The sequence below is a fragment of the Artibeus jamaicensis genome, unplaced genomic scaffold, assembly GCF_021234435.1.
Source record: "Artibeus jamaicensis isolate MK-2021 breed Jamaican fruit bat unplaced genomic scaffold, CSHL_Jam_final scaffold_833, whole genome shotgun sequence".
NCBI lineage: Eukaryota > Metazoa > Chordata > Mammalia > Chiroptera > Phyllostomidae > Artibeus > Artibeus jamaicensis.
In genome coordinates, this window is record NW_026522056.1 from 20,440,276 (window position 1) to 20,467,444 (window position 27,169).

General features: G+C 37.8%; 1 long non-coding RNA gene across 5 annotated transcripts; it reads right to left on the reverse strand.

The window, feature by feature from the left end:
• Nucleotides 1-484: 484 nt before the first annotated feature.
• On the reverse strand, nt 485-26,950 carry LOC119036899 (uncharacterized). 5 transcript variants are annotated; one of them, XR_005080088.2, is made up of 6 exons: nt 26,826-26,950; nt 24,182-24,380; nt 19,436-19,798; nt 16,494-16,760; nt 5,109-5,152; nt 485-1,687 (listed from the first exon to the last, which is right to left on the reverse strand). It is a non-coding gene; the product is annotated as an uncharacterized LOC119036899 (long non-coding RNA). The 5 variants fall into 5 exon arrangements; XR_005080092.2 differs by lacking the exons at nt 485-1,687; nt 5,109-5,152 and adding an exon at nt 11,165-11,264; XR_005080089.2 differs by lacking the exons at nt 485-1,687; nt 5,109-5,152 and having other exon boundaries at nt 15,765-16,760; nt 19,436-19,743.
• Nucleotides 26,951-27,169: the final 219 nt, after the last annotated feature.

Here is a 27,169-nt window from a genome sequence, read left to right on the forward strand (position 1 = left end):
GGAATACTAGACAAAAGGGAGCTCACAGGAACCAAAAAACTACCAAGGAGGAAAACCAGCACTTTTCCATATTTCTCAACTTTTCCTAATACCCCTGAGAGAAGTGGCAGAAGTGTAAGGGGACTGTCATCGTACAACCCAAACTCCAGGCCAGTTAAAGCCAGGGCTTCTACAACTGCACCCCAACCTGAAGTTACAGAACTGCAAGCAGCTCTGAGCAGAAGAAAATATCGATTGATCTAAATTGCTCTTTGCAATCCTAAGTACTGGGTCTGATTTCTGCTTCTTATATTTGCTTAAACTAAATGGATGAACGGTTATAAATCCTGTCAGCCGAATTTCCTACCAGACCAATTTGGCAGGTGCCATAGAGATATAATTGCAGGTTTCATTTGGGCAGAAATATATTATTATCTAAGAATCAAATGTTTGCTAAATATCACTGAATTTGATAATACATTTTCTACAACTAAATATCTATGATTCCTACAACTAAATATCTATGCCAGAGGGAATTACTGTGAAAAGGCTATTTTTGTGGCTACTATCCATTCTCTCTGCCATTTTTGTAGCTCTCCATGAGACTTCCTTTTTTCATATTTGTGATATTTTGATATTCGTTTCCCTAAGAGTGATTATTGTTTAGATACAAAATGTACTTCTAGTTTTAGAAAAATGCAGTTGCACTTCCATAATCAGAACCAAAACTATCCTTAAGAAAGCAGGATTTCTAACAGCTATAGATAAATTTTCTTGGCTGTTTTAGTTAGTGCTCCTTTACAGTAAAATTTTACTTTAGTTCGGGTAAGAAGCTATGCGGTGTCCTACTGGGAAAAGAAGCTAATAAACCTAAGACTGCTAAAATTTTTCAGAAGCACATTACAGGAACAATGGAAAATTCCTTTTGCCTTTTTTGTATTTTTTATCTAAATTATATCCATAACTGCTACATATTTTACAATAGAAAGGAAATTAGTTCTTTCCCCAAAAGAATGTCCTCCTAGGAATTTCATTGTCTTTCACTAAATACCAAATGCTAATGCCCCAGGGAAGAGGCAACCAGGACAACAACAATTCTGCAAACATTTAGGACCATCTCACTCCTTTTGATACCCCTTCCCTTCATGCTGATATAAATACACCTGGAGAGACTGGTGTAGCACATGAAAATCCTATAATCCGACACAGCCTTTAAGATGAATTGGCAAAAATGTAAACCATTCCACAGGGGAGAAATTACAAATGGTGAATACATACTTTGTAGTAATAAAAGAGATTCGACTTTAAAAGCTAGATGTTATTTCATATCTACCAATTTGCATTTAGACTAATGTTGTACTATCCAATTCTAGTAAAACAGAAGCGCGCATCCGCCACTGGTGGTAATGAAGTTGGCGTGATGGCTTCAGAGATCAGTGACGCAGGCACGCGGCAGAGATGCTGCAGGTCATCCGGACCAGCACGGTGAAGGGAACATCACATAAAGCCAGTCAGACGAACTCTTGGGGTCCCAGTGCACCTGCAAGTTACGCTTACACTACACGGTAGTCTCTGTGCGAAATAGCATCACGTCTAAAAAAAAAGGCGATATGCACACCTTACCAAAATGAGGGCAAAGTGAGCAAATGCTGTTGGAAAAATGGTGCTGATGCAGTAGTTTGGCTTGGGGTCACCACAGACCTACTATCTGTAAAAAAACCAAAACCAAAAACAAAAAATTGCAGTACCTGGGAAGCAAAATTAAATATGTCAAGAGCAAAACTGATGCACACCTGCAGCCCAGAAAATGTACTCATGGGTATCAATTTTAAGTAACTCAAACTATGGAAAATTTATTATATAAACTTACATTCATTTCAGGATCACTGATGAAGATGAAACAATGAAGAAAAATACAGTGTTCACAGAAGGGTTTAATTAAGTGAATTACGGTACCCATGTAAAATCTTAAGCAGTCATAACCAATCTTATTTGTGAGAATTTACCCAAAGGAGACAAACTAAAAGGATGCAAAGTCTAATTGCAAAACAATATTTATTATAGTCTAAACTGCCATATTGAAAAGGCAAGGATCGTGGGATATGAACTTAATGTCTGCTCTGGGTTAAAATGATTCTGTGGGCCTAGTTCTTCCCATTTTCTTGGATGACAATGACCTTGGGTCTCATGATTCTCCCATTCATTCTTAGACAATAAAAAGCCTTACCACTACTTAAACAAAAATGAACAAATACAAGTGACTTATAAATTTTGTTTTAGAATGAAATTTTTACTCTAGTAGGGTAAGAACAACTTTATATTTGTTGCAAATCATTATGCGTCTTCTCCCTGGTCTCAGTCCCGCAATGGAAAGGGGGAGACACGGCAGGTGTTTTTCCTTTGCACACTTACATTTCCTCTTCGTCCTGCCCACACCACCTTTCGTTTCCTAAGGGGCACCCTGTCTGACTTGACTGGTGGTGTTATGAGACAACATAGGCACTCCTTGGGCTTGATGGGGATTTAAACTGATCCAAGACCCTCCTACTCCTAAAGGTTTCTTAACTGATACTGGGAAAGCATCTCTAATGATGGGTTGCTGGTAATTTTACTAACTTCTGAGGCATCTGGCAATTCTCCTCTTTTAGAGATTTAGTTAAGATAGTCTGCACACATTCTTTGCCCAGCAGATGCAGTGACCTCTCCTCGCCAGCCCACAGCACTTTCGGTTTTTCATGTCTGTGCCAGACCAGGCAGCTGGATCCTAAGGCTGAGGACTTTTGTAGGACACTCTTGGATCCCTTCTCATGGGCTAAGGTGAAAACGCCCTCATCCTCTCTATGGAGCGTGGGGACAGGTCATACCTCAGGCAGCTCTTCCTAGAGGTCGATTTCTCTCCTTCTAGTCCCCCAAACCCTTTGGCCCCTTTGCTTACAAGCCCTTATTTTGGGACTTCAAGGATATAAAGTCTAAAGTAGTCCTATTCCAAAATTCTGTACAAAATACACTGTTTATTATAACCACAAAGCAGAAACATTCTAAATATCCAACAATAGGGAAATAGGTCAGTCATTTAGTACTTACTTGGAATATGATATAGCCATTAAAAAAATCAACAACAGCCCTGGCTGGTGTAGCTCAGTGGATTTAGCATGGGCTGCAAACCAAAGGGTTGCCAGTTCAATTCCCAGTCAGGGCACATGCCTGGGTTTCAGGCCAGGTCTCCAGTGGGGGCCACATGAGAGGCAACCACACAGTAATGTTTCTTTCCCTCTCTTTCTCCCTCCCTTCCCCTCTCTAAAAATAAATAAGTAAAATCTTTAAAACAATAACAACAAGTTGCCACGTAGGGACATGTTAGATTTAGAACCAAATCTTTGTTACTGCAAAGGTCTAGGATTCAACAGAGCCAGTTTGGTCCCCACTTTGTGTAGGACCAGGCACAGGAGTGGACACAGCCCCTGAACTCTCTGTGTGTTTGAATCCTCATCCATAAAATAAAAATCACTGCATTCCGGGACCCTCAAGTTCCCTTCCACTTCATTCATTTTGAATCTCAGATTTTGTAAAATGACACTTTGGCCTTTAGAAAGCTTTTAGCACCAGGAGTTTCACGCAAACCTTCAGCTTTCAGAATGACCAGTTCTAGACCACAGCATGGAGCATTAAGGAGCGTACGCATCACCACCGTACTTATAAACAAACGCTTGCGGAAGGGTTAGTGAGCTTGTGGCTCTGTCATGGGCACAGGAGCAAGACTACATTTGGGAGGTAGGGGGCATCGGCCCTCAGCCCCTTCCAGGACACGTCTTTCAAGCGCATGGAGATGAATGCAGCCTTGATCAAAGTGCTGTCCTTCAAGTTCTTTGTAGTGTGATTGCTACAAACTGCTCTGGTGAGAGCATTCAGAACCAGGTTTCTGTCATCTATATTTCATAATATCAATGGACTCAGAATCCTCTGTAATTCTCACTTTTATGTACATTTCAAGTAGCTACAGTGGGAGGCATATAAGGCTATTACAATTTGGAGAAAGACCTTTAAAGAACATTTATTTTTAAGTCAAAGGCATTGTTGGATTAGCTATAGAATTGCCAATGTAATTAGAGTAAATCAAAATGTTCTTGCATGAGTTTCATTTTTAGGAAATGTTAATTGCATATTGTTTTATGCTCTGTCTATATGACGAACTTTCCTAATTAGGTTATGAGTTTTGGTTTGAAGGTCCAACCTCAGGGTAATTAAAGCATGGGTAATTACCATGTTTTCTAAAACTTATACCCTGAAAGTATTGTGCCTTACCTTCTTAAAGAACATAGTTTTTTTTACCTTTTTTCTTCCTTAGAAAGAACACTGTGGAATAGTTATGGATGGGCTGCTTGGATGATAAGAAATGGGCTTCATTTTGTACAGTCATGTTCTTGCTGTACTGAGTAAGCAATATATATCAGAGAGAGAGGCCAATGGTGGTCATTTAAAAATTCTGCCTATGTCATTCAGGCCCAGCTTGGGCAACAGAAGTCCCTTCTTATGCCAAAAATGGAAGTGCCATTCAATTATAGACATATTTCTAGTAAATTCCCCAGAACATGGAGAAGTTGTAATGCTCTAGGCTTATGGTTAGATATCAGTTTTTGCAAGCAGCATCAAAAGCTTATCTTCTTAGAGAAAGAAGAAAGAGAAGGGGAGGAAAAAGAGAATGAACATGAAGCAAGTGACTATAAGATGAAAAAAAAAGATACTTAGATTCCAAGGGAAAATAACAAAGAAGGGGAGCAGGTGAGATTATGGACACTTGAGAAATCAAATGAGGTGGAAAAGACTAGGCAATGAGGTCTATAAAAGAGGTGAATTCTGTCTGGGAGGAAAAATCATTCGTCAAGATGATCAAAGGACTACAGAAAATGGGGCTTTCTTGCAAAGCCTCACACATGTTCTGTCCTCACTCAGTTCGCTTCGCATTCCCTGGGACCTAGAAAAACAAGGAAAGCCCTGCTGGAACCCTGAGACTCCCGACACCCATGCAGTGGCAAACACGAATGTTCTCCCCTCTGTTGTTCCAGTACAGCCTCCTTCTGGAGTGAGTGGGTGATGGTGCAACAAGACAGCCATTCCTACTCTCAACTTACCGTGATTCAAGACAGTTTAGCTCACTCCAGGCCCAGTTTCCTCCCTGGTAAAATGGAGATAATAAGAAATGCTTAATAATAGCCAGAATTAAATATGTTAATGTATGTAACCTCTCCTGACCACCCTAGAAGATCAGTACATTCTTCTTCACAACCTGATGACAACATTATCACTTTCAAGGTAATATTGACATTCGTCTTTCAGGCATTAGTTTCTCCTGGCTTTACCTGGCCCTCAACTCAGCCATGCTAGTAATGACCACTCTAGACCATCAAGATCCCTGGCTGCTCCACACTCTCCTTTTTACAAGGACCATACAATATTTCAGCTGCCTTTATTCCTCCATGATTTACATGTTGCTGTCACTTCGATTTCTTTCTGTTTTAAAGTCCACAACTCGTAGTTTTGGTTTTATATTTAACTATTTGTTTACGTATTCTACATATTTGCCACTCTCAGTGTTTTTGATTTATTTTTGTACCTGCAACTTTTCCACCGGAATCATTTTTCTCCTACCAGGAAAATTTTCTTCAGGGGCAAGCTGTCTGTTCTGCTTATCTGAAAATTCCTTGTTCTGTCCTCATTGTCCTTGAAGGATTTTCGCTGAATATAGATTCCTGAGTTTTCTCTCAATGCATTGAGAATATAATTCCACTGTTCTCATGCTTCCATTGTTTCTACTGAGAAATCTGTTTCTGGTTTATGTAATACTTTACATGTGATCTGTTTTGTTTTTTTTTTAATCTCTGGCTGCCTTTAACATTTCCTTCTATTTGATTACTTGATGTTCTACAGTTTCAGTAAAAAGCCTGGAGGTAAAGATTTCTTAGCCTGTTTGGGATTTCTAGTGTTTATGAACTGATGTCTTTCATTGGTTTTGGAAAATTCTCAGCCATGTTCTTCAAATATTGCCTTTTCTCCTTCCATCCTCTTAAACTATAATTCTGTCCTTTTCCTTCATTCCTTTGGTTATATTTACAAAGTAAGAAGTTGTATTTGTTGGCTCCATTTTTTATTTTTACCAAATATCACTATTTATTGCTCTATATCCTGAATTTTTCTTATCATACTGAAACTGATTTCTTCAAGTTTTTCTCTTTATTTCTACTCACTAAATCCAAATGGTTTACCCTAGTTGTCATTCTCCTCATTTTCTATGTAGAATTCTACAGTATTTACCATCTTTTTCTTTTGTCTTAAAATTTCTCCTTTTTTTCTGACATTAAAAGAAAATTAATTTGATATCATTTTGCTATCAAAAGGGAATATCTTTTCAATATTCCCTTTTCTCCTCTTCACTTCAAAACTGCAAATTATATAGATGGTTCCTACGTTTTCTTTTCCACCATATATTTTTTCTCTCTGACATCTTTTTCTCGAAGATCCCATTGCCTGCCAACTCCCTACTCGTGGCTGCCGTACCTGCACTGGGGGCCGATTGCCAGTTGGTGGCGCTGCCCACAGCACCGTGTGTTTATAACCACTGCGAGTTCGGGCTTGTCAGCACCAGGCTCCACAGGTTACCTATTTTGAAGATACACTCTGATTATGACCCCCCAATTTCTACCTCTTAACACGTTTCAGTACCATATTTTCAGTTGCTTTGGGGACATTCCCATTTGACATACATTGGAGATAAACTCAAATCTAAAGTTAGGATCATTCGCTCCACCCCCTCACCCAACTTTTCTCACCAAATTTTGTTACCCATATCAATATATCTCTTAATAACAGCACTTGCTTTTTCCTAGTCCCTCAGATATGAAATATCAGAAACATCTTAGATTTTATCCTTTTTAATTCTATGTCCTACCTATTGAAAATTTCCCATTTTTCTTCTTTGTAGAGTTTTGAATTTCTGTCCCTTTTCTCTCTATTAACATTGGCATAACGAAATCTAAACACCTTCATAAGATGTGGACTTCTAACTGATCTTCACTTTTATCTCTCCGACATGCCAGAACCACTTTCCTAACGATGTTTCCTGTTCACGAAAGCCACTGTAGCTTAGAGCGATACTTCTTACATTATCTGTGTCGACAGCCCAATTTTGATTTTGTTTTAACTTCCAATTCAGAAGCAACAGTACCTTTGTAAAATACAATAAAATAAATTGTACAAAAATTTAAAAAAGACGTACAAAATAGAGCACCATTTATTAGGTTATGTGTTTTAATACCAATAATATAATTACTTCATCACTGAGATCTTGCCATTTGTGACAACCTGGATGGACCTGGAGGGTATTATACTAAGTAAAACCACAAGCTGAATAGAGAAAGACAAATACCATAGTATTTCATGCATATGAGGAATCTAAAATAAACAAAACAAAACAAAACTAACAACCAAACGGAACGAAGCAGACTCGTAAACACAGAGGGACAAACTCATTGCTGCCAGAGGGGAGGAGGGTGGGAGCATGGGTGGGAGGGTTGGTGGGATAGGTGAAGGGGAGTAAGTGTTACAGTCTCCCAGTTATAAAGCAAATAAGTCATGAGGATATAGTGTAAAGCATAGGGGATACAGTCAATAATATTGCAGTAACTTTGTGTGGTGACAGATAATTACTAGATTCATCATGGTAATCATTTTGTAAAGTATATAAATGTCAAATCCCTGAAACTAGCATAATATTGTGTCAACTGTATTTCAATAAAAATTATTCCATCCAATTGCTGTAGCATTTCTGTGCTCTCACTCTCTTTCTGGATGGGAGCAGTCTGCCCAGAGACTGCACATTGAGTGGACTGCACTTCCATCACCTCGACACTGATTCTCTACATTGCCTATGGATAGGGATCAATAGAGGGGTTTTAAAATATGCAGATGTCCGTGCCCCTAAGCTCTAATGAACAGAATATCTGGGAGCGTTGCCAAGGTGTGGGCATTTCAAAAAGGCTGTAAAATTGATTCTGACACTCAGCCAGGGCTAAGAACTACTGGCTTATGGACAAGAGTGCACATTTTCAATTCTCTATAATCTGGCTTCCAATCTACTCTTTAAATATTGTCACAACCACTTCTTTCTTATTGCTCAAATTTCAGTCACCCAGGACATTTAGCCTTTCCAAGATATGATCTTCTTTTGCCAACCTCCCATGCCTGGTCCCCACCTTTACTTCAGTCTGGAATGTCCGCTCCAGCTTCTCTTCCTACGAACATCTAATCTGTCCACAAGTGCTCTTATACTGGAAATGACCCTTGAAAATAAGGGTCATATTTATGACCCTTCATAAATATGAAGCCATTATGGGTGATTTTGCCCTCATCTAAATGTCTTTACTACTTTGATACTTAAAACACTTATGATAGTTTATTTACATTCTGGCTGTAGTTGAATTGTAGTATAGAGGAAAAAATGTTATATTCAGGTTAACTGCATCTGAGTCTGGATTCCACATCTTCCAAAATGTATGATCTTGGATGAGCCCAGTAAGTTCTCCAAACCTGGGCATGAAAACCCCAACCTTTTTATCACAAGGTAAGTGTCTAAAAAGAGAGGAAAGAAGGAAAAAGAAAGACAAAAGAAAGAAAAACGAAGAAACCCTGGGGAGACTGAAGGCTGTCTTGATCTGATGCAGGTTCAGAAAGTGAAAAACAGTTTCCTGGGCTGGAGGGTGACTGAATGTTTTAGCGTGAGAATGAAAGAGTGGGTTTTAGGAAAGCTTTCTAAATTCTTTTTCCTTTTCAATTTTTCTCCCAGAGTGGCTCAAATTAGCAACAGTTCAGATTGTTAAGCACATAGCATGAAATTATATCCAGGCAGATCTAAAGTCCTGCTGGGGTGAGGAATTTTTTAAAGCAGTTATTGACTTAGCCTCCCTTCCTCTAGCTTCCTAATGACTAGAGATGACCCTCTACCGAGGGGGCCTCATCCCAAGGTTTAAAGCATAAAATGACCAGAGGGAGTGTCTCATAGAGTCATTGATGTCAGTGATTTGATGCCTCGGTTCTCTACACTTAATCTTATCCCCACTTTTTCCCTTAAATGTACCCGAGACTGTCACAAAATATGGCCTGGCATATAGTGTTCTATATGCATTACTTGTGTTTAAGCTAAAATGAAACACAAAGACATAGGCACTATATACTGTAAATGAAAATTATTAAAGTAGGCCAATATTTTTTAAAAAATAAATAGTAAATATAATTAAGACAATAATTGATTAGTGATCTGAAAAAACAAACAAACCCAGAACAGTAAGAGTAAAAGGGAAATACTAGATAAGAAAATGCAATACTGATACAAAGAACACAAGAAATGGAGTAAGTAGTTTTATGGGTACAACTGAAGAGCAAATAAGTGACTTTAAATATTAGATTAAGAAACTATCTGAAGGAGAGCAAATAAGAATAAAGAGGTAGAAAAAATATATTTTTAAAAAGCTAAACGATATAGAGAATAGGTATTCACCAATACCTGAATAAGTCCCGAAAAGAGGGGGAAAAAGGAAGGAGAATAGACATTTTTCAAAATTAAAAAAAGTTGAAAAACTTCAAATTGATAGGGCTTATCAGGGGCTAAATGGACAGGTAATAAAACGTTCATATTTAGATATTACAATGAAAAGGAAGAATTCAAGAGCAAAAAAAATAATTTAATCAAAAAGGTCATCCGCAAAGAAAAAAATCAGATTTGAAAACTGAAAATAAGACAGTGTAGTGTTACATCTAAAGTACTGAGAGAAAAAGAACCAAAAATTTAACTGGAGAAGTTGATGTCTAAAGATTAAAGCTTAATGAAAGTATTTCTCATATATAAAATGTCTCAGAGCTTTAACCATAAAATGGCCCCTCACTTAAAACACCCACTGAAGTGAAGCTTATGTTAAAAGCAAAATGAAAAGTAAAGAGGAACAAATATCTTAGCTAAACTTATTTTTATGTTAGGTAAGTAAAAGTAGAAATGAATAAAAAATAAAAGTAAAAGGACAACATCTCAAAACTAAAATTATCAATAATAACAGAATATTAAGAGATAAGACAAAAGAAATATGAAGAAATCATCAGTTTTTATTGTGTTAGAAGATACAAATATTTACAAATTTAGGAAATTAATGGGAATAAAACAGAGAAAGTATGAGTCTTAAGATCAAGAAAACACTCAAAATAATAAAAATAGAGTATGTAACTGATAAACCACTTGGAGAAATTTTATTCTAGTCAAAGAAAGGAAAGAGCAGAGAAGGTATAAAGAGAGAAGAATAAATAAAAATACAGGATGATAGAAATAAGTCTTAATGTTACAATAATTGCGAGTTACATTTAAATTGAAGATGTGAATTGAGATAGCAGGAATGAGATCTAATTTTATAGTGATTATATCAATTAAAACTCAGAGTAAACTTACTAATTAAAAGACCAAGACCCCCAATTAGATGAAGAAATATGTTATCTGAAAGAGACCAAGTGAAAAAAATACTCAGAAAAACTAAAAATCAAAATATGGGAAATATATATATACTAAGCAAATACAAGTCAAAGAACACTCAGCATTTTCTTATACAATTCACACAGGGCTAAATAGACAAGAGTCAACAAAACTCAACTAGATCACAAAGCAAACATGGGGGAGATGTGATAGACTTTGGCAACAACCTTGGAGAGCTACAAAAATAAAGATAGAGTGGTAAATAGGCCCCAAAAAAGGGATAGAAAGAGGAAGGGAGGAAGGAGGAAAAAAAATAAAGAAAATAATAGGTCACAGTCAAGGATAAAATATAGTAAAATAAATAAAAGGCAAAAAAACCCTGGGTTTTTCTAATACAATTATGTGTTCTCCTTTGCCTAGGAAATAGAGCTTCAGATGACAACCGTATCATCTTGCCTGTAGTCCTAAATATTTGCATTTTTATTATTTCATCAACAGGCACACCTAAGATAACAGAAGACTCCATTCCAAGTAAAACAAAACCAAAATTCTTTTGATTCGATAGCCAAAACTGTTAACGCTTGGCTTCCTCCCCAGGAACCACTGTGGGACAGAAAAGCGAACCTCTGCTCAGTGTAACCTTTCTCCTCCCTCTTCTGGAAGTTCCAAAATAGACATTCTGTAGGACTGGACAGTGCTCTCACCAGGACCGATGCCTGGTTGTGTGATGGCCTGGGCAGCTGACAGCCAGAGAGGAGAAAGTTCGTAACATTTTTATTTTCTGAGATAAAACAGAGGAAAACAGATGTAAAGATCGACTCTACAAAGGTTCCCTTCCAAGAAAGAGATTTATAGAGTACAGCTGATCTTTCCTCATTCTTAGAAATCCCCTTTTGAATGCTGAAGGCAGAAGCTCATTCTACAATGAAACTGGAAAGGTTAGTAGAGGCAATTTACTCACATAGGGTCAGAAACATTATTCCTTATCATTTTGTCATTATTTTAGCATTAATTTTTAATATTTTTTATTTAGTAAGTAGAGAAGAGGCGAATATCGATTTCTTGTTGCCTTTTGCTACTAACTTCATGGAAGATATAAAAGACCCTACCTTGATCTGCCTCTATTTCAATTGCCTCTATGAACTGAATTTTCTTCCTTCAAGAGTTCATAAGTGTTTTCCAAGTAGAAGCATTGGAATCATTATTTTTATTACTGGGGAGGTTTGATAGTTAGATTCCTACTTAAAATTGTATAAGACAATTCACTTGCTCTTTCTACATAAAAACCTGAAAGTAAATTTAATCTCTCATGATTTTAACTTTTTAATAGGGAGATGTTTCAGAATGCTATCCCATGCATGGAGATAGATATTAAATGTGATATCTAATAAAGACAAATGGACAAGAGAAGGGAGCTTTGTCAGGAATGCTTTGTTGGGCTCTGCCCTTTTTAAAATGAGTTAATGACTTTTGCTTCATGACCCATTTCTAATGGTAGCTTGGTCCTTTCAAAAAAGGACACCATTGTCATAGTTTAGAGGTATTAGTCAGTCATTCCTTTGTGGCGCATTAGAAGCAAGTTGATAAGACTTAAATGTTAAATACCTCACAGAACAGAAGGCTGCCAACTAGCTAAATAAAGAATTTTTTACAGACAATGGGTTACAAAGATGGAGCTTGCAAAAAGAAAAAAATGTCTTCATAGTCAAATTCTGTTTTAAAACTTAGTTACAATAACTAGACTGAGCATTATGGAGTGTGCAGCTTTTCTAATTCAATAGTGTCTCATTGTGGATTATATATTTTAATGTAGATGGCATTTTATTTACATAATACTGTGCTTTTGTCTCTCTTCATTCTGAAGCAGCCATTTTGCTTCGTCTGATTTTAGTTGAGTTTTGGGAAGGACTATGATCATCTTTCATTTGTGATTATAAAATATTCTCTTGTGATCTGAGTTATAAATCAAGTTAAAGAAATAATTTATTTCACTTTGGAGTTACCTTTTGGATCAGATAAATAAAGCACAGGCATAAGAATCCAAATCATATGTTATCTACCTGTATCACTGAACTAGACTCATAAGTTATTTAATATCTCTAACCAAAGACATTCTTTTTCAGAAAGAAAATATTTTAATTCTCCATCAATTAGAAGATAGTTAATTCAATTAAGTATGTTTCTTTAGTGTACTGTTTCACTGTGGGTTGTTATGGAAAAGTATAGAATATTTCAAGTAGGTGTAATACACAAAATCTGCCTATGTGAACAAAGGTAATAACTGTTCATCATAGAGCATTTGCAGCAGCAGAAGGATTTTATAAGTTAATGTTAGTCAGGATGACTTTCTATTGGAAGTGATTTTGGGTGCTGGCAATATTGTTTATGTCTTATGTCCTCTATTCATTCTTAGTGGCTGGTCATAGGAATTCCGAGTTGTACTGAATTTCTAAAAAGCGATTTCAGGTAAAATGCTATGTCCAGGGGTAGAAGCCACAGCGTTATCTGACACATAACCTAGACATGGGGACCAGATCCATTGGTCTCATTCCGGGTTCCTTTGCGTACCTCTAATCTGTCTTTTGATCTTAGTATGAGCCTCTTAAAGTAGGAAAATTGGAGGCAGCATGTAGAAGGCAATAGCAGAAGCAAGGAACTGAAAGTAGAAAAAGCAATTTGGAATCTTTACAAGAACATAGGTGAGAGATTGAGTACTTGAATTCAGATAGAGTAAAGAGGAGACCAACCCACCAAGTATTATGGAGAAGACTACCCGAACTTGGTGAATATTTAGATGTGAAAGGACAGTATTTGTTTATCACACACCCCTAGTCAGTCCAATGTGGTGTGGGAGCTCCGTAGTCATCGGGAACCTCGACTTGTGTTTCTTCACTGCTGGGGACATGTACCTCCCACCCCAGAGGGGCGGGGGCTGGTTCATCCTGCCGGCACGGAAGACAAATAGAAAGAGGGAGCATGCTCCTAAAAAAGGCTCTGGCACTGCACATATTACTGCTATGTACTTCAAGGGAGAAGACAGATACAATCTGGATGCTGAGTGGTCACGTGCCCATCTGAAATTCAAGGTTTTATCAATGAGGAAGAACAAACTCTAATTAGTAAAAAGAAAGAGACATTTTCCGACTCCAACCCACAAGAGAGTCATAAAATGAAATGAAACCTGAATGTTTTCTTTGTTTTTTTGGCCCAGTAGTAGGAAGGTCAATATAGATAGAGCTATGTATTTACACGTATACACAGGCATATACATGTAAGGGTACATGTGGTGGGCTACTAATGTCTAAGAAAACCCTCCTACACCCTCCCCACATATTGATATGAATTACGCTTTTATAGAAAGCATAATTTTTTTATAGAAAACTAAAAAAAAAAAGACAAAAAAACATTTTGGTTGAGTTCTAAGTACCCCAGAAGAAAGATGATTCTCAAACCAAATGGTGTTTTAAATTCTCTTTGGTTTAAGATATCACATTATTTTCCTTAAGTTAGAGTAGAAATGGGGGTATTTGGGATGGAAAACAGAGCTATTAAGGCATTATGATAAATGTGAAGTGCTCATAAAACATATAAGTAATGTTATTTTAATCATTATACTATTATTAAAATATTATGTTTCTTGATATATCTTAAAGTTTGTCTGACATGTGCCTTTTATCATTTCAGTTTCTCTGCTGCTCTTATTATTTGAAAATGTAGTGGTTTCATTTTCAAATTCTTAATTAGTGCAGCAAACACTCCAGAAATAATTACCTGCCACTCTTCGCAAAAATCAATTTTGTAAATGTCAAAACACTGGAATAAACCAGGACCTCCTCCCTGTAGCTGTACCCTGTTGAATAGCTTACTGAGTGTCACGTTCTAGAATTTTATGACTTAGTTGTGTGTTTTGTTTTTTTTTTTTCAAACGCAGTTATTGCTTTGGGCCATCTCCTGCATGGGGAATCGTGATGTGTGAAAGAGCAGATCGCGTGAATCTCTAACGAGAACCAGCACGTTCGGGGAAGTCGCTAAGCATGTGTGTAATCCTTCGACATTTCAGGGTAGATGTGTTTGAAAAAGGCAAACTTTAGTCCTAGGTGGCAGAGATAATGAACAGACGGTTCTCTTATAACATTTTTTAGGGGAGATAAAACGTTAATGAGGTCAGAGAACAGTTCAGTAATGGCATAATAAGTCACGCAGCTATTGAATGGAAGAAAAGATGAAAAGAAGTTTAAGAAAGGAAATAAGATGTTAACGTTTGGGTTTGAAAGGACTTCACCACGATTCACACTGGGGTTCCTAAAAGCTGGACCAACAGCATTTGATTCTGCAGCTTATATTCCACGAGTACTGACATTAAACTTCAGAAATTGCATATAAGTATGTGTTCTGGGTTGCTTTGGGAGGGAAGGTTTAGGCATCCTCATCTAAGCTCTAAAGCAGAACCACTTCGTTCGCACGGAAACCCTTCCTCACTGCCGTCCAGATGGTTGACAGAAGATGGTCTGACTTTGGGCGGTGAGTGCGCAGCGCAGGATACAGACCTTGCATCGCATACGCTTGAAACTTATACAATCTTATTAATAAATGTCACTCCAATAAATTGAATAAAAATAAAACAAAATAAAGACTGTTGGAGGTTCTCATAGCTGTTGTTGTGAGGGATTGTAAGGACAGACTGTCATGATATTTGCAGCTTAGTACGTGGTCAATGAGACTTAGCAGGCATCGCACATTTGCCATCTTCCAAGGGCTATCTGGGAAGTCCATTTAGGACAATTTTGGTCAGAAATTATACTTCATGCTTCTAGTATCTAGCTCTCTCTTATATATTTACCCAAACCACTTTTGTATGCAGATATGAGTTCGTGTGTATGAAAGCATTTTACTAACTAAGTGCTACTGAAAGTGAGAAGCTGTCATTTTAGGGTCGATGTTAAGTGAAAAAAGCCTTGTACAGGTAGAGCGTGGAGGCTGGATGTGCGTCCTCTGGTACGCAGGTAAAAGTGTAACACCAGACACTCAAAGGATCTGGACTTCCATTTCTTCAAGACTGAGAAGTGGTCAAATTAATAATTGCCAAGGACTCTTTCCATCTTCGACATTCATACGTCAGCATAGGAGAATCCAGTGGAAATTGAAAACACAGTGAGATGGAATGCATCCAAAAATACAGCAAATTCAGCCATAAAAATGTAGGTACTACAGCAAAGGGAAACTCAAAATCATTTGCCTAAGTGAAAGTAACCAAACGCAAAACACTACATTATTGTGACATTTTATTTATATTAAATATTCAGAAAGGGCAAATCTACTTTTTTACTACTTAGATTTTATTTCCAAGCATTGTATAAGCATTTATAAGGGCATATAGGGTCTATTTTACGTACGTGGATTAGGACAGCTATGTAAGCCATCCTTACACAGCTGCCTACAGGAAAATTATTTTCTACAAGACCAAAGTGTGGACAATACAGATCGACTCAGGAGACTAAAACTACACATGGATACAAAGAACGGATTTAGGTTTTTGTGATTGAGAACAGTATCCCCACCCTTACATTTTTCTTATGTGGCATCACAGGGCAGAAAACTTTAATCAAGGACAGAGCTTTAGGGTGCTGGTTCCCAGGCTGAGAAGGAGAGAGAAGGGAAGAGAAACAAATAGGTACTTTGGTAGTTGGCGACAGCTTTGCTACAAGCCACAGGATTGTGGCAGCCAGAGTGGACACCTGCCGTGGAGACGTCCTGGTTGAAGAAATAAAGGGTCCTCAGCTATTGACGTCTCCCCAGTGATCTCAATCCTCTTGCCTCACAAGATTCTCCGCCCCTGCTGAGCATCTTCTCATCCACCTCCACCCAGTCCTTTTCTTTCCCTGTTTCACTGCGATTTACTTCCATGTCTGCTTGCTTGCAGAACTCTGCCCCCAAACTCCTCATGCTCTGCATCAACTTCTTCATGCCCATTTTTGGCAGTGTTGGAATAATAACTTTCAATTTTATTTACCTTCTGAGGCTCAGCTACCAGATTTGACTCTTCATAAGTGGTGAAGTCTAATCCTTGGACTTTAGGCACATTGCCATTCTCTTGTGTTGTCTTAGGTGCATGGCAAGGGTAAGGGTCAGGTCAAAGGTTCCACTTGGTCCCCCAAATAAGTCATCAACTCTTCATAACCACTGTCATCAGCCTGTAATCCAGAGTAAAAGTTGGAGATGTCATGCAGGTTACTGTAACCATTGTCTTCAATTTCTCCATGATGCTCAAACCCTGCCCCTAAGTGGAAGAAGCCAGACAAAAACCACAATATGATACAATTCCATTCATGTGAAACATTCTGCAAAATAGGCAAATCTGTAGAGGCAAAAAGTAGATTAGTGGTTGCCCAGGGCTGGGGCAATCGGGCCAGAGGGTACTCGAGAGTAATGGTTAAAGGTTGCAGGGTTTCTCAGGGGGTAATAAAAATATTCTAATTGATTCTGATGACAGATGCACAGCTCTGTATTTACTAGGAGCCCACCATTAAACTGTATAGCTCAATGGGTGAATTATGTGCCTTGTTATTCATATCTCAATAAAACTGTTTTAAAGAAGGACGTAGCTTTAGTGGTGCCAAGGATAGGCACTGGAAGTACCACAATGATTCTCTTTCTTATGACTCCAGTTTCCACTAAAAAATTACTTGATTGTCCTCATTAATAAAAATGATCATTATCTTAGGAAACACAAGATAGGAGTAAATGTATCTCAGGTGCTTTCTTATCGCCTCCTATCAACCTTTCACAGTACCTTTACCTGCTATTCACGCCACTGTTCTCACTAGCTCTCATTTGACAATGGAGTCTTTATTGCTGTGCTCTCAGACATTCCAACCTACACTTCTGTCTGCAGCCCCCCCCCCACCACCACCATGGAACTGGACTTTGTCCTGAACAGTAAATGCTGGCCTGGAGAAAGGGAAATTCGCAGCTGAGCAACAACAAATACACTGGCACAGTATATTCATTATCGATTTTCACTCTTATCATTCTCTGAGGAGAGTAGATATTGGTCCCAATTTATAGAAGAGGGAACCAAGGACCAGAGAAGTTGAGTGTTTTGTCTAAAGTCAAGCAGCTATTAGGTTGTAAATCCTGGATCACCATGTAGTCCTATCAGATCCCAAAGGCCTCCCCTTTCTTTTACATCATTCTGACCCTTCTACCAAAATGAAGAATAGCTACGTTTGTGTAATGCTCTGCACTTTCAAAATAGACGTGTTATATAAAACCTCCTAGCAATAGAAATCGTCCAGAAAGCTTGGAGACAAACTGGAACTTGAAAAATCGACCTAATAAAAGTTAGGGAAAATCTAAGTTAAAGGATTTTTAGTTGTACAAAAGGGTTCAGCACAGAGTGTTTTTAGAGAGTTCTAGTACACATTTAAAATGTAATTCATTTCACAGAAATCAGAAGTAGTGGCTGTACTAAAATATAAATCAAAGAATCCACAATTAAGTTCTGATTTTTAACCAACTACTTGACTAACTTGTGAGGCCTTCCAGAACTTCAGTTTCCTCAATAATAAAACATGAGTGTAGAAATAATTGTTCATTTATGTGTTCATTCATTCATTCATCAAATACATGCCCAAGTGTTCTTCTAAGGGAGGGAAATTCCAGAGTGACCAAGACAGAATGAAACCCTGCTGTGAGGGTCATCTGCTGGGTTGCTCACAGCTGTTTCCAGCCCTCTCATCCTCTGCCGTGGGTGCCAGGTGTCAACATTTCCTTAGGCTCTCCGACTTCGGATTAAGTTCAGCCTGCAAGAGGTACTGGTAGAAGATTCGGGAGTAGGAATGGGAATATCAAAGGATCTCTCCTTTACTAAATCCCGCTCCTGCCAAGAAACCCCACCTTGATTCTACTTCTGAAAATACGAACTCTTCCACAGTGTCTGCAGCTTCCCACCATCGCTAATTCCCTTTTTGGATGAAAAAATACCCTATAGATCCAAGAGACCCCACACACCTCACACAAAATAAATGCTAAGAAGAACACACTAACTCACATTATAATCAAACTGTCAAAAACCAATTATAAATAGAAATTCTTGAAAGCAACCACAGATCAAAGAACAAAGATGAGAGATACTGTCAACTCTATCAGAACTAAGGAAAACAAGACAAGGCACCTTTAAGGTGCTGAAAAACAAGAGCAATTCTGTATCCAGCAACACATTGCCTTCAAAATACCAAAGACATTTTCCAGAAGGAATGGAGAGAATCAGCCACCAGCTGACAAATCCTGTAAGAAATGTCAAAGGAGTTTATTCAGGCTGATGGAAAATTATACTAGACAAAAACTTGAATCTTCATAAGGGAATGAATAAAAAAAGAAATATTATGCGTGGACAAATACAAAATACTCTCTTTTGTTTTTAAAACCTTTTACAATAATAGATTTTTAAAGCAAAATAATAACAACACATTGTGGACTTTGTAAACTACATAGAAAGTGAAGCAACAGGTATGAAAACACAGCCCAAGTGATGGGATGAGAGGTAGGTTAGAAGTTTAATGCAGTGGGTTCCCCATTGTATGCAAAGCGCTACAATATTATCTGAAGTTAGTCTATGGGAGATTAAAGATGCATATTGCGAATCTTAGACTCACCACCAAAAAATGAACGAACGAGCAAACAAATAAAATAGAATTGTAGCTAAATAAACAACAAAAAATTAACTTTTACAATTCTACAAGCACTACCTAGCAACACATTTATTATATAGTTAAAATACACCTACTTAGGTTTACTCAAAATTTTATTACTTCTGGATTTTCCTATAATTTACAAGTACAATGGTAAAGGATATACAGATGTTTCTGACTCTAATTTTCAAAGAAAAACAAGACAAAACACATAGGTAAAAATTGGAGCAACTTCAATAAACTTTAGGTAATCTATTCCCACCTCCTCAAAGAATCCTGGTTGCTGGACCATTTCCACTGTATTCATAGAGGTGCTTCTTCAGCTGCATTATAACGCATGAGATCCCATAGCTCTTAGTCTAAGCTGCCATCACTTGATCTTCTAGATTTAGAAGGTCTCTGATGTTTCCACGGCTACACAGATACAGCACCGAGGTGTTATCTGGTCAGACAGCTTTCATTTCATTCAAGTAGGGTGGTCTGATTAATTCCAACTGCCAGTGTCCAATGTCCAGTGCGCAACACGGTTTTAAATCTCATCTGGCATGCTTTCACAAGACTGTAGAATTTCTGTGTTCGAGAATTTAAGACCAGAATAGTAAAATGGACATTTCCAAAGCCTTGCCTAAGAAAAAGTAAAAATCACAAAATCGCACGTTGTTTGTCTGCTACCGAAAAAGAAAAAGAAAAAGCTGTCTTAGAATTCTTATGTAATTTGGTTGTTGCTCTTATAAAATTGAGGAATGCAATCCATGCATGTGATGTCTCCATGAAAGACAATGATATCTCTATTATTCTTGTCGTGTTTCATTTTGAAATGTCACTAAAACTTTAAGAAATATAGGCTAAAGTTTTAGTTGCAACACCTCAAATATTTTGACAGTGTTCTACCCTATTTATCATGTTTTCAAGAAGTGTGTGAATAGAGAAGGATTGAGCTTGGTAGTAACACAAAGACTTTTCAAAATGAATCCTGGACCAATTATACCAAGACAACATCCATTCATTGCAGAACAAACACTTATTAAAAATCTCATTCATGTTCATTGCGATGAGGGACACCTTCCTGCAGTAAAGGCTCATATCTGCATTTGTACGTTGCAGTTTATGTGCTAGTGTATTTACAAGAGAAAGCTCGGGGTAAAAATATGAGATATGGTGGAGGATGAGAGTGACAAAGACAGAAAAAAAGAGACAGATTAGGTAAAAAGTGACTGCCAGAGTGATTAAAAACTATTTTACTTTTTTTAACTCTCTGATTTGGGGTTTAAATAATTAGAGCAAAGAAATATGGATCAGGGCACTGTAACAAATTTAGCTTACCCTTTTAATATCTCTTCAGAGAACTAAGTTGTTCATTGACACCTTAAATAATGCCGTGTGCTTGTTAACTTTTGCCCTCAAACTTGGTGAGAGATACCAAAGTGAAAAGGAAAAGGACATTGAAAAAGGCCCACACAAAAGAGGAAAATATGGCTTCTTGGGTCTTATACTCCACCCATCAAACAAGACAAATTTATATTAACTTTTCTTAAGAGAAAAATAATCACTGGATACTCTTAAATCTTGTGATAATTTTAGGTGGTAGTAGTTAATATTACAAATATGAAACAAAAATTGTGTTCTCATTCACATGCACAAAAATGCATAGAAGATGTTGAATGAAGAAATGTATTTCATTTTCTTTAAAAAATTCAAAGGGCAGGATATATATAAGTATATATATATATATATATATATATATATATATATATATATACTGATATATATAAGTATATATTTTGCAAAATTCTAACCATAATTATATTGTTTTATGGAATATGGAAATTGGAGAGCTTCCTTTCTGTTTATTAGTGTAAAACAGAACACTGAAACTTTCCTTATTTTGCATTTGATTAATCAATTAATTCAATTACATTTGTATTATCTCTTGAGATTCAACACAATTTATGTACAATTTTTAAAAAACAAATGTCTAGATGTAAACTTATACATGCTAAAAGCATTCATTTTTTTAGAGGCCCTAAGTATATGAAAGAATATAATCCTGAGATTAGCTACTTTTATCATTTATCTATTGCTCACAACAAAGAAAAATAAAAATGTTGCCCTGACTGGTGTGACTCAGTCGGTTGGGCATCATCCCACAAAGCAAGGGGTTGCTGGTTTGATCCTCAGTCAGGACTCGGGCCTGAGTTGCAAGTTCAGTCTCCCGTGGGGGCACGTTCAAGAGGCAACCAATCGATGTTTCTCTCCCTTTCTTTTTCCTTCTCTTTGCCTCTCCCTAGAAATAAATAAAATCTTTAAAAACTATCGTGTAACAAGCACTCAAACTGAATGGCTTCCAATAGCAAGCACTTATTATTTCTCACAAGTTTGCAGGGTCGATGGATCCAGACAAGACGAGGAAAAGGCGTTTTAGTTCAACTGCATGTATGCAGCCAGCCTAGCCTTGGCTATCTGGGTTGGGTTGGAGTCCCTGAGTGGAGCTCTCTTCTCTGTTGTCTAACCTTCTCCTGGGACCCAAGGACTGGGACAGAGGCATACAGGACAAAGCAGAAACACGCAAGGCCTCTTGAAGCCCAGGCCCACTATCGACCCCATCCCCTTCTCCGGGCTAGAGCAGGTCATATTGCTGAACTCAGAATCATCTATTGTGGAAGGAATTGCAAAGTCATAGGGCAAAGAGAGTGGATACAAAGAAGGGTGAATAATTGAAGTAATTAATGAAATCTATCTAGTCTGTGATACAAATGGAAAGAGCTGTAAGACACATTTGAGAGTGTGTCAACCGTGAATAGGCCATTGACACAAAGAGGATTTACCTCTCAAGTCTGTAACTAAATCCCAACATTCAAGGCCTTCACTGGGGCTATCTTTGCCTTTTGGCTATGATCTCCATGCTGCCTTTGGAAATAGTTCCTGGCTTCCTAAGTGGACCGGTCACAGCAATGGACAGGACTGTAAGTAAACACAGTAGTATTGGGGACACTATTTGCACACTGCATTTTTCCACCATATTGCTGATCCACACCTCTTGTGTTCCAGGGGTTATACCAGCTCCATTGCAATTGTTCTAGGAGACGCCGTCATAGAAAAAGAATCACAGTCAATTCGGGGCTTAGAAGGCAACCAAGACATGCTTCTCTTTAATGCGTTGGCAGATTGAGCGAACAAAGATGTGGCCAAGGAAGGGTTCCCAGAAGAACTGCTTTTTCATTTATGTTTTATTTTTGCCCCATATTTACGGTGTAACTCATACAATTTCAAAGTGCTCATTTGCTTCTGCGATGTTTAGATCTGTTTCCTCATATGCTTCCAGAATAAATAGCAGTTGTTAGAAAAGTCTAGCTGCGAAGTCATCGGTATACTTTAGTTCTCTAGTTACAAATTCTCTGCTCTAAGTGTACCAGTTAAAGGTTGTACGATAAATCCTCTTATGAAATACAGTGGTGACAAATGTAAGCTAACAACTGTGAGTACACAAAACTGAGTTTACTTTTATATTATTATTTACTAGTTATTGTATCATTTATTTGTTACAACTGCAAACCTACTTGTGCCCACTCCAGTTTATTCTGTTTTTTAATGTAGACTTTATTTTCTTTATTGTCTTTCTTTTCTTTTTTTCAGCAAATGAAATCTAAAACTGTGCAAATAACCAACAAAAGAACTATTTTTGGTGTTCACTACTGCTTTCTAGATTTTTAAATAAAAAATTCTCTACTGTAATCATCATCAGTAGATTAAAATATTACTTTTTGTGGTAGTGAAACAGTTTTATTTTAGCTTTCAGGCATCTAAAAGTGAGTAGTTTATTTTTTCATGAAGTGGTGACAGGATTAGTTTGTTTAGCAGTACGTCTCCACCTGTTTGACTTTTTTTTCCTTTTTTTTTTGTTTACACATTTTTAAGGTCATCAAGTAATACACCTCATTAAACAGGTTCATTTAAAGGTTTTATAAAACTGTCAAGAAATATTAGCATTAAAAATGTGCTTGCATATTTGTAATCCACTCAAAATGCAGTCATTTTGAATGAATTCAAAAGCTGCAGGAGGTCATCTGAATAATAACCGATATATTGGATCAGTCTTTTATGGTTTGCGAAGCACTTCCCAATTCTATTTAGCTGTGGTTCAGAGAGACCTGTTTAAAGTCACCTAGCAAATAAGATGCGGAGTGCCGTCCCCCAGTTTCTGAGTTTTAAACTTGGTATCTCTAAAAACAGTCTGTAATCCCCATAACCTTGCAAAATCTCTCCATTCCTTATCACTTTTCTCAAATTCATATTAACTCAGTTTCTCCTCAGTTGTTATGTGGGTGATATGTTCTGTCTTTGCAATGAAATTGGGAAGGTTATTGCAGGTAGAAATCTCTTGTACTGGCTGCTTCTTTAATATCCCTGTCCTGGTCACCAATTCTTAACATCTCCACGCTAATTACATGCTCATTAACATTTACTGACAGATTATAATGAAATGTTTCGTCGTTAGAGTAACTGACAGCATTTCACAGTTCAAAGTAACTTGAAGTTTCTTTGATATGGTAATATCACTACTTTTGTAACACAGGGCTTCCATACACGGTGCAAGTCCCTAAACCAAAAATACTCTAGTGACAAATGGCGCTGAGTTTCCAGAATAATAGAAGGAGTCTCACTGAAGCAGGGCTTGAAGAACTCTGTTGATCCAAACTATGTGTTCTGCAACCGAGATTAATTCTCTCCCTTTCCATTCAGCAAAGTTCTTAAATCTCCTTCTTAAAAAACAAATGTATGTTTTTCTGCTCTGCATGTGGAAAGATTTCTAACAGTTCCTGAAAGTACAGTATTTCATCTCCTGGAGTTTCAATGGACTTTCTTTTTTCCTTAATAGCTCTGTGAAACTAGAGAATAATTACTTTTTCAGTTACTGTTAAGCTGATGGCATTTTTAAACAAAAAGCTGGCAGCCACAGTTATGTCAGGCTGCAGTGCACTGCAGCGTGGTTTGGCTCTTTGCAACTCACCTCTGAAACGTCAGACTCCTGCTGCCAAGGGCAGCATTAAGAAACACACAGTGGGGCTGAAGAGGGATGATGGGGTGTTTTTGCTCTGGCCGTAGAGTTCTGTACTCCGCAAACAGCTGCATGAGCTCGACAACTTCCCAGTCCTTTTTTCGCTAGGGGGTCCTTCGGCAAAGACCCCGAAGTTCCATCTTCTCGCAATCTAAAAAAAATGTGGATACAGTAATATTAGTAAGCTATTTAAATGCTTTAATGTTTCTCTGGTTTGTTTAAAATTCAGGAAAAATCCAGGCTTCGGTCACACCTTTTGAAACACCATAGGAAGAGAAGAAAGTAATATTTCCTGGCACTAAAGCCAAGCATCTGTGCATAAAGTAACAATAACAGAAAGGAACTATTAAAGAACCAATCCAATAAAAGAAGTCATAATAAATATTTCAATCAATCATCTGGAAATACACTTTTTTATGAGGAGAACTCTGCATTAGCTGTTACAGGGGACCTCGGACAGCTGGGGTTATGACAGGTACATTAATAACTATATTGAATACGTGGTAGAAAGTATTAGGTTTAATAGTAGATGCACAGATAAGACGCTTGTGCATGGAGAAGAAGAGACGATCTCTTTGAAGGAGCTGAGAAATGTGGATTTCCACACCTAAGCTGTGGATTTCTACCAGAGACAGACACGCAGGAGGCAAGCTACCCAAAAATGACAGAGGTCAATTCTAAGCCGTGAGCACAGGGTCAGGAATCACGACTGGAGTCACAGAGGTGGGAGTGCAGAGTGGGGAAGATCAGGATGAGAACTGAAAGGGTTAGAAGAAGTTAGGGAACAAGTAAGGGTGGATGCAGAGAAAACACTGCCACTGCAGAGTGGACCTCGTGGGACCCCCGAATCTGGGATTTGAGGTGCTTGGCTTGGGCTGGCTCCCTTATGGCACAGCAGAGTCACATGGAGCAGATGCTGTGTGTGCAGGAAAAGGCAACACACAGTATCGCTGGTGCCGCTGGCTCTTGTGTGTGTGTTTGAAGAAGGACTGGACAGTCAGTGCTCCGGGTCACATACATAATCACCACCACATTTATTTGTGGGATAAAGCTTTACAGGCTCTAAAAATGCTTAAATGAATATATTATTCAGAATCTAAAAATCACCTTAAGCAGTAAATTATCCATAATAGTGAAGTTGAGAAAAATCAACGGACTAATAAAATTTTTAATTCTTAACTGAGTAAATGCAATTATAGTGGACAAAGGTTTTCTGAAAATATGAGGCAATGCCCTGGTTGCTGTGGCTCAGTGGATTGAGCACTGAAGACTAGAGTTAGACCATGATGAGCACATACCAAGTAAAAGCAACAACCGGGGGTATCCAAACCCCAAGATTGGTAGGGGAGGTTGTGGAAACTCTACATCCATTCGAGCAAAGCAGCTTTATGTGATCCATTACTAATTTTTTCCCAAGGCCAAAATAAATCTCTGGGGATTTATTATATCCAGTCACATGAACTTGGTCTCACAGAAAACTCCAAGTTAAAGTTGGCCCAGTAATGTGGAACTTGAGATAGACAAGCTCATACTGAGAGGAAAAATAAATAGATAAAAGTACCAAAATGTTTGCACCACTTTGTATAAGTTTTATGGACAACTGTATCATGAGCTTTTTCCTCTGTGTTACATAATGGTACTCGCCGTTTTCAACAGCTATCTTACCTGCTGTTAGGAGGGTCATTTGGTATACACTGAGTGCATCATATTAAATAAAACAAAACAGTATCTACATAAAGCCATCATGTTGTACGCCAGTTAAGATTAGGCCTTGATCCTAATAGGTTCTCCAATATTTACTTCTTATATTGAGGATTTTTAACTTAATAAATACTTAATAATGTTCTCAAATTGACTTTGAATGAAGACAGATAAACCAAGGCAGGTAAATAATTAGGGCGAAGATGTTGATTGACATGGACATGCCTCTTGGTTAAAGCCTGAATTAAGAGTGGTGGAAAGCCAGAAAGTGCACAACTGATGTTTTCATAGCGGCTTCAGCGCTGACTCGGGACACAGCCTGGTAACAACCATCAAAAGCCTTGAAAATGCGTTCTGGCTGGTGTGGGTCAGTGGACTGAGCACCAAAGGGTCGCAGTTTAATTCCCAATCAGGGCACATGCCTGGGTTGCACATGCCCCAGTAGGGGGTGCTCAAGAGGCAACCACACACTGATGTTTCTCTCCCTCTCGTTCTCCCTCCTTCTCCTCTCTAAAAATAAATAAATAAAATCTTTAAAAAGAGAAAAAAGAAATAGTTTTTTTAAAAAAAGCCTTACAAATGCTTGTGCCCATTGCTCAGGTAACCCCTTTTCTGCCAATTTACCTAACAAATATAAAGATAAATGTAAGAACTAGGGAAATGCTAAGGGGAAAGCTATCTGCAGAAAAAAATTAACTATAGACTCTTCTTTTTATTCGTAAGCACTGAAAAGAACTTACTGGGACAACAAGAGGGGGTGATTAAGGGTACACGACATGACCCACCCAGTGGCACATAAGACAGCTATTGAGGATGTAGTGACTACAGTTATGTTGTGCAGAGAAAAATGCTCATGATACAGTTGCCTATAAAACTGATACCAAGTGTTACATACCTTTTGATGCATTTACTTGTTTTCGAAAAGGCATGGAGGAAAACATCCTGGAAAAATTATGCCAAAATACGAACCAAACCAGAGTCCTGCAACGGGGGGACAGAACCTCTCTTCTGTTTCCTGGTTCTTCTACAGGGTTATGTTACATCGAGAAAAACAACCATGAAGTTAATCATTAAACTCTCAGTTAAAAAGACATTTTTAATTTTCTGTTCTTACGCAAAGTAACATTGATTGAGGGCTAATTGTGTGCTGTGTAGGAGGCTTCTATACATCGTATTATTGAATTCTGTTTCTCCTTCACACACAGTTACTACTGTAACCTTCGTTTCATTGAGCAGGAA